Source organism: Micropterus salmoides, unplaced genomic scaffold (assembly GCF_014851395.1).
Source record: "Micropterus salmoides isolate LMB-PRFRI ecotype aquatic unplaced genomic scaffold, ASM1485139v1 Ms_hic_scaffold_14, whole genome shotgun sequence".
Lineage (NCBI taxonomy): Eukaryota > Metazoa > Chordata > Actinopteri > Centrarchiformes > Centrarchidae > Micropterus > Micropterus salmoides.
The window spans coordinates 2,198,063-2,216,594 of NW_024040485.1; the positions used below are offsets into that span (position 1 = coordinate 2,198,063).

At 41.1% G+C, this 18,532-nt stretch overlaps 1 long non-coding RNA gene and 1 pseudogene across 1 annotated transcript; both read right to left on the reverse strand.

Annotated features, from left to right (window-relative positions):
* Window positions 1-871: 871 nt before the first annotated feature.
* On the reverse strand, window positions 872-6,584 carry LOC119902941 (annotated as a pseudogene).
* An 11,143-nt stretch (window positions 6,585-17,727) lies between these two features.
* On the reverse strand, window positions 17,728-18,111 carry LOC119903039. The gene is made up of 2 exons (XR_005444402.1): window positions 18,000-18,111; window positions 17,728-17,909 (listed from the first exon to the last, which is right to left on the reverse strand). It is a non-coding gene; the product is annotated as an uncharacterized LOC119903039 (long non-coding RNA).
* Between the last annotated feature and the right edge of the window lie 421 nt (window positions 18,112-18,532).

Here is an 18,532-nt window from a genome sequence, read left to right on the forward strand (position 1 = left end):
CTGAACCAAACATGGACAAAATAATATCAAAGTACACGGACCAGGAGTAGACACTAAGACACGGATCAGAATACAGGACATAACTAGAATATGAGACAAGACAGATACTAAGTAACTTAAGGATGCAGATGAATAATAATAATCATAGGGCTAAGAACTAACTAAACAAGACTACACAGAGAAACACAGAACCAAAAAACGGGCTTAACCATGAAACATGAACACAAAACCCACATTCCTAACATTTGCACTGTTTTGTCACAATTATAGGAGCTACAATGCTGTGATGCTAGAGAGGTTGTTGTATGTGATTAAACGTTTCTATGGGCACAGTAATGTCCCATCAAATAACGTGGGACAATTATTGGTTTAGTTGGCAGTTTAGTTCTATCCTCTGTTCGGTGTCTCTGAGAAGCGTTTCAGTGGCGGAGCGTGTAGCCTGTCCTACTTTAATGACTGAGGGCAAACTGGGCAGAGACACAAAATGGGCAAACTTACTAAAACGATCCACCACTGTCAGAATAACTGTCATACCATTTGAAGCGGGGAGACCAGTCCAGAGCCAAGTGCGACCAGGGAGGGCGAGGAATGAGCAGAGGGCATAGGAGACCAGAAGTGGGCTGGTTGGAACTCTTATTCTGGGAACACACGTGACAGGCAGAAACAAACTACTTCATATCAGCCTCCATAGTCGGCCACCAGAGCCGTCTATGGAGGAAACTCAGGGTGCGAGCCAAGCCGGGGTGGCAGGTTAGTCTGGAGGAGTGGCCCCAATGTAAAACAGCAGAGCAGACAGAATCAGGAACAAACAGGTGGCCCACGGGACCGTTACCTGGACCGGGCTGGTTCTGTAGTGCCTCCTTAACCACACTCAATACTCGGCACCGACGATGCAGGGGCTGGGTATGATGGAGTTGGGAATGGTACCGGACTTCTCCTTTTCGAACAAGTGGGAAAGGGTGTACGGCTTACGTTTCTTAACCCAGGTCTGAAAGTCAACACATAATTAAAGTGTCCAAAAAACAAAGCCCACCTGGCCTGGTATAAGTTGAGTCGTGTGGCAGCATTGATGTAGTCAGTCCAAACAACATTTACATTTATATTTACATTTACTCATTTGGCAGACGCTTATATCCAAAGCGACTTACATTTGAGGAACATCATACAATCATTAACAGAGCATAAAATACAGCACGAGATCTACAACTGACAATACATAATAAAAGCAATAGTAAATACTAGTAAGAGCTAATGGCACATATCGCATCAATGGGGTAAATACCTAGGGAAAGAAGTTAGAGTTAACAAAGTGCAATCAATACAAGATAATTGTAGGGGATAGAAGAAGAAGAGCACAGGAAGTGCATGTTAGATGTTAGGGGTTAGAGGTGTTATAAGAGGAAGTGTTCTTGGAAGAGATGAGTTTTCAAGAGCTTCTTGAAGTTGGAGAGGGACGCCCCTGCTCTGATGGCGTGTGGTAGCTCGTTCCACCATCATGGTGTCACAGATGCGAACAGCTGGGACTGGGATTGCTTTGTGTGAAGGGATGGCAGAGCCAGGCAGCGTTCATTGGAGGAGCGTAGTGGGCAAGTAGGAACGTAAACTTGTATTATGGAGTTTAGATAGATGGGTGCAGATCCAGTAGTCACTCTGTATGCAAGCATTAGTGACTTGAATCTGATTCTGGAGGCCATGGGTAGCCAGTGGAGGTCACACAGCAATGGAGTGGCATGCGTCCTTTTGGGCTGAACAAAAAAAACAGATGCACTGCTGTGTTCTGTTTCACCACACAAGCTGGAAGACCCGCTAGGAGGGCATTGCAATAGTCAAGGCGAGAGGTAACCATGGCCTGTACCAGCAGGGTGGCATATTGAGTGAGGTAGGACCTGATTTTTCTGATGTTGTATAGAGCAAAGCAGCACGACCAAGAGAGAGCAGCAACATGGTCTGAAAAGGACAGCTGGTCATCAATCATGACACACAAGTTTCTCACCACCCTGGTTGGAGTGATGGTTGAGGAGCCAATTTGTAGTTTGATGTTATGGTGAATATATTGCTTGGCTGGAATGACCAAGAGTTCAGTCTTAGAGAGGTTTAGTTGAAGGTGGCAAGCCTTCATCCATGCAGATATGTCTGAGAGACAGTCTGTGATCTGCACCGAGACGGTGGGGTCGTCTGGCTGGAAGGATAGGTAGAGCTGCGTATCGTCTGCGTAGCAGTGGTAAGAGAAGCCGTGTAAGCGAATGATCGGCCCCAGTGAGGTGGTGTACATTGAGAAGCCTTGGGGTACCCCTGTGGAGAGGCAATGGGAGGAGGATAATTGTCCTTGCCACAAAACATTGTAGGAATGCCCCGAGAGGTGGGCGACAAATGGCTGCTCTGCCCCCTCCAGCCAGTGCCGCCACTCCTCAAATGCCACCTTTACAGCCAGCAACTCCCGGTTCCCGATGTCATAGTTGCATTAGGCAGAAGAGAGGCGGTGAGACAAAAAAGCACACGGGTGAAGTCTCCCATCGTCGGGGGATCGCTGGGAGAGGGCATCCCCGATTCCCACATCCGAGGCATCCACTTCTACCACAAAAAGATCGTGTTCTGTCTGGCTGGATGAGGATGGGGGCAGAAGTGAACCGTCTCTTGAGTTCGAGAAATGCCGCGTCAGCATTGGCACACCACAGAAACGTTCTGGAGAAGTTAGAGCAGTTAAAGTGAGAGCAACACGGCTGTAATTTCGAATGAAACGTCTGTAACAATTAGCAAAGCCCAGTAATCTTTGCAGCTGTTTCCTACTCTCCGGTCTAGGCCAATCCTCTACAGCTCTGATCTTAGCAGGATCCATCTCAATCCGTCCTGCAGAAACAATGTGACAGAGAAATGCTATGGTGGTAGCATGGAACTCACATTTCTTGGCCTTAATGTAGAGACGGTTCTCCAACAGCCGGTGGAGAACCTGGCGAACATGTTGTCTATGCACAGTTGGGTCCTTGGAGAAAATCAGAATGTCGTCAAGGTACACAAAGACAAACCTGCCCAATATTCAATTCAATTTTATTTATATAGAGCCAATTCACAACAACAGTTATCTCTGAGCGCTTTTCTCAGTAGTTACGATTTCATGAGCTTCTTTAATAATAAAATTCTAGCTATTAGAGACAAAATTCACCAAGACCTGCCCGCAATTGGCACCGACTTATCTCTTAACTCAGGAACCTTAGAAACAGCTGTAGAACCAGATACATGTTTAGACTGTTTTGCTTCCCTCAATCTTTACCAACTAACTTCAATAATTTCTTCATCTAAACCATCAACCTGCCTCTTAGACCCCATCCCGACTAGGCTGCTTAAAGATGTTCTACCCTTAGTCAGCACCTCTATACTAGATATGATCAATCTATCTTTATCAACAGGCTATGTACCACAGTACTTTAAAGTAGCTGTAATTAAACCTCTTCTGAAAAAGCCCAAACTTGATCCGGATGTTTTAGCCAACTATAGACCTATATCTAACCTTCCATTTCTCTCTAAGGTTCTGGAGAAAGCAGTTGCTAAACAGCTGTGTGACTTTCTACAGTTTATATATGCTTCCTTTAGGCAATATTATCAGGAAACATTCCATAAGCTTTCATTGTTATGCAGATGATACTCAGTTATATCTATCGATCAAGCCAGATGAAACTCATCAGTTAGCTAAACTTCAAATGTGCCTTCAGGATGTTAAAACCTGGATGACCTGTAATTTTCTCATGTTAAACTCAGATAAAACTGAAGTTATTGCTCTGGGGCCTAAGCACCTCCGTGACGCATTATCTAAAGATATAGTTTCCCTGGATGGCATCGCCCTGGCCTCCAGCACCACTGTGAGGAATCTTGGAGTTATCTTTGATCAGGACATGTCGTTTAAGTCTCACATTAAGCAAATTTCAAGGACCGCCTTTTTTCACCTACGTAATATTGCGAAAATCAGGAACATCCTGTCTAAAAATGATGCAGAAAAACTAGTCCATGCATTTGTTACTTCTAGGCTGGATTACTGCAATTCCTTATTATCAGGCTGCTCGAAAAAGTCCATTAAGACTCTTCAGCTGATCCAGAATGCTGCAGCACGTGTTCTGACAGGAACCAGGAAAAGAGATCACATTTCTCCTGTTTTAGCTTCTTTGCATTGGCTTCCAGTAAAATCCAGAATAGAATTTAAAATCATTCTTCTTACCTACAAAGCTCTTAATGGTCAGGCACCATCTTATCTTAAAGAGCTCATAGTACCTTACTACCCCACCAGAGCACTGCGCTCCCAGAATGCAGGGTTACTTGTGGTTCCTAGAGTCTCCAAAAGTAGACTAGGAGCCAGAGCGTTCAGCTATCAAGCTCCTCTCCTGTGGAACCAGGTTCCAGTTTGGGTTCAGGAGGCAGACACCATCTCCACATTTAAGAGTAGGCTTAAGACTTTCCTCTTTGATAAAGCTTATAGTTAGGGCTGGCTCAGGTGAGTCCTGAACCATCCCTTAGTTATGCTGCTATAGGCCTAGACTGCCGGGGGATTTCCCATGATGCACTGAGCTCCTCTCTCCTCTACTTTCTCTCCCTCTGTATGCAACCTTATCCCATTATTGCATGTTACTAACACAACTTCTCCCCTTTGTGGTAGTCTTGTGCTTTCTCGTCTCTCTCCTCTCTCCTCCTATCACTTCCTGCAGGTTTTCTGGCTCTGGAGCTGTGGAGTCTGGAGCTGTGGCTGCGGGTCACCTGCTGCCCCCGTGTTCCTGCTCGACACCCTCTGCTGCAACGACTATTGTTGCTAGTCTTATTGTTATTATTGTTATTATAATCATTAACATTACGATGGTTACCATTAACACTATTATAAATATCTGTACCATTTTTCATTTAGTCTATAGCAACATTACCTTCACTGTGTGTACCTCTGTGTGTATATTGTGTAGGCTGCCTCCTCCCCTCTCTCTCTCCTTACATCTCTCTCTCCTTACATCTCTCTCTCTCTCTCTCTCTCTCACCCCAACCGGTCGAGGCAGATGGCCGCCCACCCTGAGCCATGGTTCTGCTCGAGGTTTCTGCCTCTTAAAAGGAAGTTTTTCCTTGCCTCTGTCGCCTAGTGCTTGCTCTTGGTGGGAACTGTTGGGCTCCTGTAAATAACATCACAGAGTACGGTCTAGACCTGCTCTTTTATGAAAAGCGCTGTGAGATAACTGTTGTTGTGATTTGGCGCTATATAAATAAAATTGAATTGAATTGAATTGAATTGAATTTTCATAAAAGAGCAGGTCTAGACAGTACTCTGTGATGATATTTACAGAAACCCAACAGTTCCCACCAAGAGCAAGCACTAGGCGACAGAGGCAAGGAAAAACTTCCTTTTAAGAGGCAGAAACCTCGAGCAGAACCATGGCTCAGGGTGTCCTTGAAATTTGCTTAATGTGAGACTTAAATGACATGTCCTGATCAAAGATAACTCCAAGGTTCCTCACGGTGGTGCTGGAGGCCAGGGCGATGCCATCAAGGGAAAGGCCCCAGAACAATAACTTCAGTTTTATCTGAGTTTAACATTAGAAAATTACAGGTCATCCAGGTTTTAACATCCTGAAGGCACATTTGAAATTTAGCTAACTGATGAGTTTCATCTGGTTTGATTGATAGATATAATTGAGTATCATCTGCATAACAATTAAAGTTTATGGAGTGTTTCTTGATAATATTGCCTAAAGGAAGCATATATAAAGTGAAGAGGATTGGTCTGAGCACAGATCCTTGTGGAACTCCATTACTAACTGCATGGAGGACGTACGTTAACACGTACAAACTGAAACTGATCTGATAAATAGGACTTAAACCAGCTTAGAGCAGTTCCTTTAATGCCAATGAAATGTTCCAGTCTCTGTAATAGCATCTGATGGTCAGTGGTATCAAATGCAGCACTAACATCTAATAAAACCAGTACAGAGACAAGTCCTTTGTCTGATGCAATTAGGAGGTCATTAGTAATTTTCCACCAGTGCTGTCTCTATTGTATGGCTCTTAGGATCTTAGAGAGAAATGGGAGGTTAGATATAGGTCTATAGTTGGTTAAAACATCTGGATCAAGGTTGGGCTTTTTCAGAAGAGGTTTAATTACAGCTACTTTAAAGTACTGTGGTACATAGCCTGTTCATAAAGATAGATTAATCATATCTTGTAGAGAAGTGCTGACTAAGGGTAAAACTTCTTTAAGCAGCCTAGTTGGGATAGGGTCTAAGAGGCAGGTTGATGGTTTAGATGAAGAAATTAGTTGGTAAGGATTGAGGGAAGCAAAGCAATCTAAACATATATCTGGTTTTACAGCTGTTTCTAAGGTTCCTGAGTTTCTCCTAAGTCCTAAGTCGTGCCAGTTGAGGGCAGGTCAGAATTTTGTTTCTAATAGTTAGAATTTTATCATTAAAGAAGCTCATGAAGTCGTAACTACTGAGAGCTATGGGAATACTTGGCTCAATAGAGCTGTGACTCTCTGTCAGCCTGGCTACAGTGCTGAAAAGAAACCTGGGGTTGTTCCTATTTTCCTCTATTAATGACGAGTAGTACGCTGCTCTGGCAGTACGGAGGGCCTTCCTATAAGTTTTAAGACTGTATTGCCAAATTAAACGAGAATTTTCCAGTTTGGTGGAACGCCAATTCCCCTCAAGTTTCCACGATATTTGCTTTAATTTGCGAGTTTCAGTATTATACCATGGAGCTAACCGTCTTTGTTTTATTATTTTCTTTTTTAGAGGGGCTACAGAGTCAAGTGTCATTCGCAGCGAGCCTGCAGCACTTTCAACAAGATGATCGATTTGGGAGGGACTGAAATTAGCATAGGAGTCCTCCATTACTTTGTGACTTGATAATGAATTTAGAGCTGATGGAATTGCATCCTTAAATTTAGCTACAGCACTATCAGACTGACAAATTTTTGCCCAATGGCATGTAGTTCAACAATACAAAATCAAAAGTTATCAAACAGTGGTCAGATAAAAAGGGATTCTGTGGGAACACTATTAAATGTTCAATTTCAAAACCATATACCAGAACATGGTCGAGGGTGAGGTTTGAGGGTGTGGTTAAAACAGTGAGTCAGTTTATGAGCACTCTGAGAGAAGCCAGTGGAATCTAACAGAGAGATAAACGCTGAAGCTGTCATTCTCAACGTCCACATGAATAATAAAATCCCCTACAATAATAACTTTGTCCGTTTTAAGGACTAAAGTTGACAACAACTCGGCAAATTCAGATAAGAATTCAGAGTACGGGCCAGGTGCTTGGTAAACTATAACAAATAGGATTAATTGCAGTGATTTCCAACTTGGGTGTGAAAGACTAAGAACAAGGCTTTCAAATGAGTTATAATTTAGTTTAGGTTTAGAGCTGATTAGTAGGCTAGAGTCGAAGATAGCTGCAACTCCACCTCCTCGGCCTGTGCCTCGAGGAATGTGAGTATTAATATGACTGGGAGGGGTGGATTCATTTAGGCTAACATATTCTCCATCACCCAGCCAGGTTTCAGTAAGACAAAATAAAACAATATCATAATCTGATATTAGTTCATTTACTAGTACACCTTTAGAAGAGAGAGATCTGATGTTTAAGAGTCCACATTTAATTTTCCTATTAGTTTGCACTATTGCTCTTGTGGTTTTAATTTTTATGAGGTTTTTATGCACAGCTCCTCTTCTGTTTACCTTTGATTTAAATAATTTCAATGGTTGGGGGGCAGACTCCGTCACTATAGGGTTTTCACTAAGTAACTCCTGAAATGGAGGAGCAGAGAAGTGTGTTAGACTGCGACTCTGCCTCCTGGTCTCAACTCTGGGTTGTCATGGATTTGGTCCACTAACAAACTTGGCCAGATTCCTAGAAATGAGAGCAGCTCCTTCCCAAGTGGGATGGATGCCGTCTCTCCGAATCAGACCAGGTCTTCCCCAGAAAGTCTGCCAATGATCTACAAAGACCACATCGTTTGCTGGACACCACCTCGACAACCAGCGACGGAATGATGACATGTGGCTGTACAAAAGACGGGTCTTCACGGGTCTCAAAATGGAGCTGCCAATGATCAGAGTTAGTTTCTCAGCGGGTGTGTCGCCGAGTGGGGAATATCTGTTAGAAATGTGAACAGGTTGGTGGTGACCCGTGGGCTTTTAATCCTTACGACTATTCCTGCTTCGGACAGTCACCCAGCCACCCTTTCCTGGCTGCTCAGGTGATGCCGGGGGACAGGTACCACCTGAATTGAATGGGATAGGATGGTCCGGTTCTGTATTCAGAAAAAAATATAATTTTCCGACAAAATCCTGAAGTTACTGGCAAAAATGTGAAAGTTGTTGTTACAGCACCACCATGAGGTCAGTTTTTGTTGCCTGAGTTTTGAGCGAGTTTTTTTAATGTACAGTAAGTCTTGCTGTTTCTGAGACACTTTTAGGGGAGAGTAATAATAACAGTAATGATAGCATCTGCAGTGCTTGAACATTGAAATGGGAGAAACGTACTGTAATGTTATGTTATCTGCTGATCCTCAAGAAGCTCTTGAAAAACTCATCTCTTCTGAGAACACTTCCTCTAATATGCACTTCCTGTGCTCTTTTTCTGTCTCCTTACAGTTCTCTTTTATTGATTGCACTATTCGTTAACTCTTACTTCTTTCCCTATTTACCCTATTGTTGCCATATGCGCTATTAGCTCTTACTAGTATTTATGGCTATTTTTACTAGTATCTATTGTCACTTCTAGATCTCTTAGTGATTTACTGATGCTTCTATGTTGTACCTGGCTTTTGGATTAAAGTGTCTGCCAAATGAGTAAATGTAAATGTGATCTTGGACGGAGGATAACTTGAGATTTGCAGTTTCAAATCTTCAGATCAGTGTCTGTGCTTTTTCAGTCCAAGTAAAGATACAAGAGTCTCCACTCAAAGGTGCACTTACTCGTTACTTGTACACAGCCTTCGACCACATCACACAGTCTTGTCAACTGTGTTTCCATGACGACTGATCAAAGTTTGTCTGCTGATCACGATCGTGTGATACAGCCATAAGCTCCAGAAAAAGTGACTAAGTGGAGCTTGAGTGGAGATTAATTTTTTCAGCTGCTGTTTTCAAGACAAGAATGAACCGTCAAGCTGAAAAAGAGATAACACACTGGTGTCAGTACCTCTGACAAAAAATTATTGAAACACTCAACAGAGTTTCAGTACACTTTGTGTATAAATGTGTGTTATTATTACATTTACATTTATTCATTTAGCTGTTTTATCCACTGTTCCACCACCAACCCCTATCAGAGAGGACGAGGGAGGACACGACCTGCAGGAAGCAGACATAACAGGCCCCCTTTGCAATGCTCTCCTTTTGTAGGGAGGACAGTCTCAGTGTTTGAAATGTTCTTGGATTAGTTAAATAACAGATCACTGTTGGTATTTTATTGAAATCTCTTTTTAATACAAAACATTTAATTTAAAACATTTCAAAATTACCCTATGGGCATAAAAGGTGTTTACTCAGAAGGCCATTGATACATTTTTTGTCAGTATATTTGACACATGTATTGTGAGCATGTGGAGGTTCAATGCTTTGCCTAAGGTTACTTCAGCAGGACATTCCTGGTCTTGGGAGTTGAACCTGTAACCAAGGTCTTAGGGGTTGGTATTGGCAGCCGCACGTGTCCTGTCCGCTTCCTGCAGGATGGATGGTCTCTGCTTGGGGACGGCGTGTTCCTCTCAGCCAGTAAAATTACACGGATGATGAATCTGGCTCCATTCATGGACACGAGTATTGATCGGCACCTCGTCCATCACCAATCACTTCACACCCACATATTGACACACAGAGCATTTTGAAGTGTTCCGCTCTGTCAATCCACTCCTACCTAAAAACCTCACACTGCCTGTGTAATGTGTGAGAGAGAGCGACAAGGTTGTGACCAGGATGATACAGGTTTGAAACCCTGGAATTGTAGGAAAAGTGAATGAGTAATTAGCTCTTACTAATATTTATTGCAGCTCTTACTAGTATGTTAGGTTCTCCAGTAAGTGCTGTTTGACCAGACAATGATAAACATCTGGAGTTGGTTGTACAGTGGCTGCTGCCTTGAGGTATGGGTTAAATGCAGAGACTGCATTTTGCAACATGTATGTGTATGTGATAATAAAGTATGTTCTTCCCTCTCTTGATTTCTTGCTGGATGCTTGGTTCATGCTTGTATGTTGTTCCTTTAAATGTAAGTCGCTTTAGATATAAGCATCTGCCAAATGAGTAAATGTAAATGTAATAGTTACAGGAAATCTGGGTTGACTCTCTTCCTGTTCAGATGGTGGTGGTAATGTGCCTGAAGTTGTATTAATTGCCAAAAACACCAGAAGAAGAATGTTTGCATTTTAATGGTTTAGTTACAAAAATAATAGTTTAGCTAGAATTATAACAGCTATCCATAAACACAAACACATGGATGACTCGAAGGAAGAACTTGATGGATTGTTATGAAGTTTGGTTCTGACATTCGTGTTCCCTCAGATGAACTGTAATAACTTTGTTGATTCTTTGACTTTTCGTCTATGGTCACCATCAGATCAACATGTTAATAGGTGCGTTCGAGGTGACTGCGGCTGACTTTCGCTGGCTTGATAGTCAAACGTAAGCTGCCACATTAATGTTTAAAAAGAAAGACTTACATTAATCAATAAAATCATTCACTACGTGACCCTATTCAGAGTTGTCACTACTGAAGAGAGACACAATAACTAAATAATCTGCAACTTTAATAATGATGGCACCCTTCACGATGGCCTTGGCACTCATTTGTGTATAAAACAAATAAAAGAGGACACATCCCTGGGGGGATCCAGTTGAGGAAAAAAGGGCTTTTGCTAAAACTCTGTTCACTGTTATCCATTGTGACGTCAATGTTAAAAAGTCCATCAGCCAGCAGATCAGGCCAGCACCAATGTTGTGAGTGCTCTTCAACCTGCTAAAACATGGGGCTGAATGCAGTTAAAAGCAGAAAGGTCAATAAAAAGTAGACAGACAAGGGACTTGGCTCCCTCAAAATGAAAAAATATGTTTAAAAGCGTCACTGTTGCATCAACCACACCTCTGCTTTGTTGTGTGTGTTGGACAGAGAGGACCCAAAAGCAACGCTCAGGTGAAAGAGGATTTATTTAGGGGAAAAAGGGGTTGAGTGGAGGTTAGGGAGAGGTGGATGCCAGGGGAACACAGGCACGGGGGACCGAGGTGCAGAGAGAGAGAGGGAGAACACAAGCAAGGGCAGCAGAGGAGACATAGACAGGCAGGCCAAAACACAAGGGGAAAACAGAATCACAAGAAAAAACGGAGAAATAAACAGGACACTCACCGTCAGCTGGGCTGCCACCACAACATGCTTGACTTGTAAGCAAACTAGAGAGGGTCTAATTTATCCTGTACAGAGTCTTAGGCACAGGAACACAGTCCTTCCAAAGACAAGGAACCTTATATGCAGCTGTAAAGACAACTGGAATCAAGTGACTGAAGAATGACCGAAGAAGGTTTATAGCAGTGGGATGTAACAAAGTGCTCAGCAAGTTTTCACTTTCTATGTACTCTTGGTAAGCTTGAGCTCCTTCTTCACCTGTTTAGAGAGAACTCTGTGCTGTATCATGTCCCTCTGATTTAAGCTATTGTTTCTCTAAATGATTATGTTTTTGACTGATTTGGAGACCCAATGTTTATTACTTGAATAAATTGGATGGATTTCTGGTGGATGATCATCTGCTCACAAAGGATATACTATTTAGGCAGACATAGTTTCTGTCTGTTTATTTGGAAGAAAAACAGTCCTGGAGACACTAGACATTCCAGATTGTAATAAAGTAAAGTAAAGTAAAGTAAGTAAACAACATTATGGTCCAACATTCCAAGAGGGGCTCTATGAAAAGATTTATAAGCCCCCTTAACCATCCCAAAGTGACGAGTCTGACAAGTTGCTTATTGGATCCCTTGTTCGCCAAGTGACTTGCTGGTCACTGCAGAGTCTCTGTCCACATGATAGGAAACTCCAAAACCATCAATCTCCAGATCGGCCTTAAGCCATGTTGCAACGAGCGATGATGACTGTGGCAAGGGGAATTCGCCTGTGTCCCTGTCTCCTGAGCCTCTGCCACACACCACAGCGTCTCACTCTTTACCTAGTCATCGGCTTCGATGGGGGCACCCAGCTCCAGTTCCAATGGCCAGGGGGATCCACGGTGCCCACACTGGTGCTGTGCAAAGCAGATGGGATTCCCAACTATACTGGAGGGGCACTTGATACATTTACATTTATTCATTTAGCTGACGCTTTTATCCAAAGCGACTTATAATTACTATTTATGTCAGGGGTCATGTGCCTCTGGAGGAACTTGGGGATAAGTGTCTTGTTCAGGGACACATTGGTGGACGTGTCACAGTGGAGACTTGAAGCCGGGTCTCTCACACCAAAGGCATGCGTCTTATCCAATGCTCCATCACCACCCTATATACACAAAGTCTGCATAAAAAGTGAAAGTAGGAGAAAGAGGCCTGTCAAATTTAGGTGAGCAAATCAGTCCAAATAATGGTTAGTAAAAACGATAAACACAGACAGACAGGACAGGTTAAAAGTTCAGTGTGTACGTTTTAGTGACATCTAGTGATGAGGATTGCGAGTTGCACCCCCCTCCCCTATACAAGCAAGTAGTATAGCTACGGTGCCTTAGACAGGACAAAGATGTCATCTATGAGATAGCAGAGAGTTGCCAGTCAATAAATCAGGTTTCTTATATTAAGGAATTACATTTAATTATTCGGTAAAACCATATGTTTTTTTGAATATTATTATTACTGTTTCATTAATAAACAACAGCCACATCAAAAAATGAAGTGCTACATGATGTCTCATACTCCTGTAATACAGTATTTCACATCTTGGGAGGGTTGGCTCATCTGGACTAACATACCAAAGTAAATGAAGAACATCTCTATACTATCACATCTAGTGCTTCAAGTATGACCACTGACAACAGAGGCAAGGAAAAACTTCCTTTTAAGAGGCAGAAACCACGAGCAGAACCATGGCTCAGGGTGGGCGGCCATCTGCCTCGACCGGTTGGGGGTGAAGGAGAGAGAGAGAGAGAGAGCTCTGCACCACAGTCCATTATAAACCACATAATACATGAAGTTTACGAAAGCATTGTCAGGTGAGGATCAAGACTCCTCTCACTTTGCTTAATTTAAAAGCAATCTGCAAATCTTACCAAAATGTCATATTTAATTTTTTACGTTATTAAAGTTGTGAAAGCACAAAAACTATTTAGTTTAGGTAACAAATCTACTTGGTTAAGGTTAGGAAAAGATCATGGTTTGGGTTAAAATAACTGCGTACGTCAGTTAACACGTAAGTTAACTACCGTCACTTGTGTAACTTACGCAATTTACATAACTCACGTAACTTCAATATAAATATTTAATGCTGACTTTGCTGGTGGTTCCATATTTCTCCAACTCTTCCTCAAATTCTATTCAGTTTTATTTTATAACAACAATTATCATCAACTAAACTGTCATAAAATCCTTAAACTGCTGTATAATCAATTCTCACTTATTTGAAGTGTAAATAAAGGAGGGCAAACTAATGTCAAACCTCCAGTCAGTGAGAATCAGAAGCCAAACAACCACTAATAAAGGCAATATTTGCAGCTTTTTGATTTGAAATTATGCAATCCTCAGAGATGAGGATTCTAAACCAGTTTGTAAACCAGTAAGTTTAAAATTCAAGACTGCCACTTTAACTTCACAGTGTGCTGATGATACCAGAGGACTGGTTCTGGAGCGCAGCAGACCGCTGGAGTCAAATTATTGCTTTTTCAATTACCGACCCCTTTCTAGCCAGATAATCCTCCGACTGCCAATGATTAAGTAGAAATACTAAAGGCCACGAGACAAGCAATCAATCTATTTTAAGATTTCTCTGTTCTCTTCTTCACTGCAAATCCTGTTAGGCTGTGTGTATGAGTGTGTTCTGTGGTCGAGTAGAAGGATTTACTTTCTAAAAAGCACTGATTTAATCTGTGTTTATTGTATTTTAATCATTGCATCGTGTCCACTGCATTATATCTACGTGTTTAGGAAAAAACATTTTTAACATTTATTTTTCGTGGATAACTTTTTTAATGTGTGTAGCTTGACTTGCGTGTAGGGAAGCCGTGCACATCTGTTCATCAGACATATTTATCTATTGTGTATCACAGACAAATGTCCACTTCAAAACCTATATTTCTTGTAATGTGAACTGAGCCTTTTAAGATCTGTGTACAGTTAGTACAGATACAAATCCACCCCAAATAATGCACTATTTCCTCCTGTTAGTGTAATGATTGCTAAAAACTGCAGTGACCATCTGTTATAGTAAAATACTGATCAGAGGTAGTACACTAACATTTACTTATCAAGTGGCTTAAATATACTCTTTCATCTGGAGTATACTGAACACATTAATGCCTGCAGATGATTAAATGTTTTGATTTTAACAACCTAATGACTGTTCCTCTTTTAGACAAGGTGTTAACAGTATATGTACACATTTATATTTTCATGGAATTGGCATTATGAAGAAATGCTTCTACATGCCTTATTTACATTTATGCGTTCAGTGTTATTTATTTTGGCTTTAAGTGATATTATTTCTACAGAACTAAAGGGAATCAGATTTAAAGGACAAACACGTGAAATGCATTCATTTGCAAAAAAAAATGTAATGTTTAGTTTTATTCAGTCATTGCTTCTTTTATCATTTTCCTTTCTTCCTCCTATTTTCATCTCAGACCAAACCTCCAGATTATTTTCTCTACTAAATGTAGCAGCTCCTGATTCTTGGGGTTCAGGTGAGGTGAGTCCGCGCTGTTGCCTGTGGAATTTGATCTTGTTGATATTCAATGCTGACACCTGCCTTTGTTTTCAAACGAGCTGCTGTATCTCAGTAAAGAATGAAAGAATTAACCAAACAATGTTTTTTTCACCACTTAAATTTAAAGTCAGCAGCTTCACTGTGTCGATAATGTATAGACAACCACCACAACATTTCAGATTACACTCTGCAGAAAGCCCTGAGGCCGAACTACATTACTGTGTGTGTGTGTGTGTGTGTGTGTGTGTGTGTGTGTGTGTGTGCGTGGTATTTAACCCAACGTTTACAGGGACTATAATATTTAAAATCTGTATTGCCTCACTGTTGTATCAAATTTTTAACTTTATCAGAATCAACTTTATTTGCCAGGTATGTGTACACATACAAGGAATTTGACTCTGGACTGTACAATGCTCACGATGTGATTACTTATACAATAATACAATAACACAATTGTACAGTAATAAAATCAAACACAGGTTACAGTACAGAGAACACATATATACACACTATGAACAAAACAGACAGATTGAGACACTAGTGCAATGAGCAGAGTGCAAAGGATGCAGGAGTAAATTATTATTACCATTATTGGTATTATTATGTACTTTAGGGTGACATTTGAAGTATAATTAAAAAAACACAAATATACACAGCTGTGTCTGTGGTGCTCTTTAGTCAGCATATACAGAACATTATTTGCTTTTCAAAACGCTTTCAAAAGCTCTCCTCATACACAGATTGTGACACCCGGGGTTGTCTTTACATCGAACATCAAACGTATTTCAAAATAACATAACTATAATATGTACCCTAAATACCCTAATTTAAATTACAAAATACAGCAGGCACACAATGTATAATTACAAATTTCAGTTTCCTTTCTTTTAGTTAATCCCTCGTGTCTGCCTCCTCTTTTTTAGGTTGGTCTCACAGCCGGGCCATGAAAAATTAGGGGCTCATCCAACTGGATCTGAAGCAGTGGTGAAAGAAGTACTTAATACTCCTCTGTAACAGTCTTACATGCAATTTTTCTCTGAAGTATTAACTCAAGGTATTGAAGTAAAAGTTGGGCACAGATATCATATTGTTGGAATATTATTACTAATGCTTTAACATGTAAGCAGGATTTTAATGTTTCAATTGGTGAAGATGGAGCACATTTAAACTTCTTAATACACTGTTGGATAGTTTAATCTATATGATATTAGTATCACATAATAAATTTTGTTTGTATAATCTTAGTCTGTAAACTGTAACTAAAGCTGTCAGAAAAAAAATAGGCAAAAATGTTGGCTGCCATTATTACCTCTGAGATGTTAGAAGTATAAAGTACCTTAAAAATTTAAATACACACGTAAATTAAAAGTAGGCACTACCTCAAATTTGTAATTAAGTACAGTAAATAGAGTAAATAGACTTAGCTCAGCAACTTTCCACTACAGGTTATTAGCAGTGTTTAATCTAGGAGTTCCTCTTGTTAAGACATTGATTGGCAACGCTTTTTTTTCAAAAACTTTATTCAGAATTTTTGTTTGCAGTCAGTCATCCCTGCTCATGAACAGAAATTATAGAATTGATATAATTTAATGATGAAAAAAGAGGTAATTGAATGAATACCTGATAGATTTCTTAAAAGGTCAAAAAGACTTTCATGTAGGCCTACACTCAAAGTAGGCCTACATGAAGAACAACTTAAAATATGGGGTTGACTGTTCACTTTTATGAAACTTCCCTATTAAACTAAAGAGATTTACATAAGTTCTTATCTTGTTTTAGATTGATTGACAACTTTTGAAACACTTTGTTGTCAGGTAGTGACGTAGAAGGATTGGCTGTAGTGACGTCAGGACCGGGGATTCCCTTTCAGTGGCTGTTTTGTTCATAGTTATTGATGAAATGAACTGCATCTTTTCTTGAACAATTCTCTCGGGGTTTTTATTCCTCATGCTAGCAGGTTAACAACCACAACACATGACTAGCCTCTTTACCTAAAAACATATTTCTGTTGCTCCTCCAAACCCACTACTGACACCCTTTGGTACAATGTGGAATTACATTGTATTCCTAATCGTCACATAAACTGGAGTGGGGAGTTTAGGTTTAATGGTTTTCTCTGGTCCTGCCAGGTGAGGGAATAATTTTATGGCTACTTAAATTAGTTTCGTTCTGCAAAGTCACACAACAAAAAAAGGTAAGTTGAGCTGAGGTGAATGTGACCTTGTGTGTGCGTCCCAGGAGCAGAGTTAGAAGAAACGCGTCGGTAGAAGAAAGGTGAGCACAATCACAACTAACACAGTTAAAGAATGATTTAAGCTAATATCAGCAGTTTAGATTGAAGGCAGGAATCTAGCTGGATGCATATTTGCATAATAGGCTAGAACATAACTTCTTATCAGCATCATACATTTTTATTATATTAAATTAATTATTTAGCTTTTAGGGCTACATGCCTTTGAACCACTAACTTACACTGTGGGTTTGGACACAAAGAATATACATACGTACTGAAAATATACATACGGCAAAGTAAGGGTATCTGTTTTTTTTTGTCTTGTTTCATGACTTGTTCATGACTCTAGTGAAGTCTTGTTCAGTTGTCTTTTATAATGCAGTATTGGAAGCATTTTCTCAATTCACACAGCACAAATCACAGATTATTAGTAGTCATATGTGTCATTTACACTGGGGACGCTGGGACAAGTTCCCACCACATTTCCACCGTAAATTGGAGCAGAAAATGTCTCCAAAATGCAGGAAATTAAGTGTTTATGTCACGCTTCAGATAAGACCCAGGAATAGACTGGAGACAAGAGCTGGTTCTCAGAGATTTATTGAGTCAAGGAGCTGGCGGTGGCTGCGGGGATCGGGGCAGGCAGGGCAGGCAGGCAAAAGAAGCTGATGGGGTCCAGGCAGAGAGGCAAACAGTTAACAGGCAGGAGAGTGAGATCCAGGCGACGGGGAAGGTGAGTTGGTCACAGACGGGTCCGGTAGAGATCCTGAGCACAGGAAAAACAGGTTAGTTGTCAGCTTAACAAACAGAGTGCAGGTATGGTTCCTAACCAAACGAGCTGGTAGCCAAGACGTACAGAAACAACTTAACAATCCGGCGAGGACAGGATGTCAGGCCGCTGCTTAAGTAGGGCAGGAACCCGAGGGAGTGCTAATCACGTGCAGGTGTGTGTAATCAGCTCCTCACAGCTGACACACCTCCTGGCAACCTGCAGGTGAGAGAGAAAGGGGAAAAGGGCCGGAAACCAAAAACCGCAGCCACACCCAGGGGAAAAAAAACACACAAACACAAGGCAGTCTTCCACAAGTCAGGTTAGGTCGCAGCAGGGGGGGCGTGACAGTTTAAGTGTGCTCCAAATTTATGGGGGAGTACCCCCACTCATATATTTCAGCATTTCATATGTCTTCAGAATAGTGTTTAAAATCTTGTTCCCGTGCATCATCACATCTCATGACCCAAGTGTATCATCACGCACCTAATCGGAGCTATTCAACACAAAGTGATAAAGTAAATGTGGTAAGAACAGTTCCTTAGTGACTACCCTAATCACCACCACAGTTTAATGTGTACAGTTGTTAGCTCAGTTATTTTTCAAAAGATGTGTGAGAG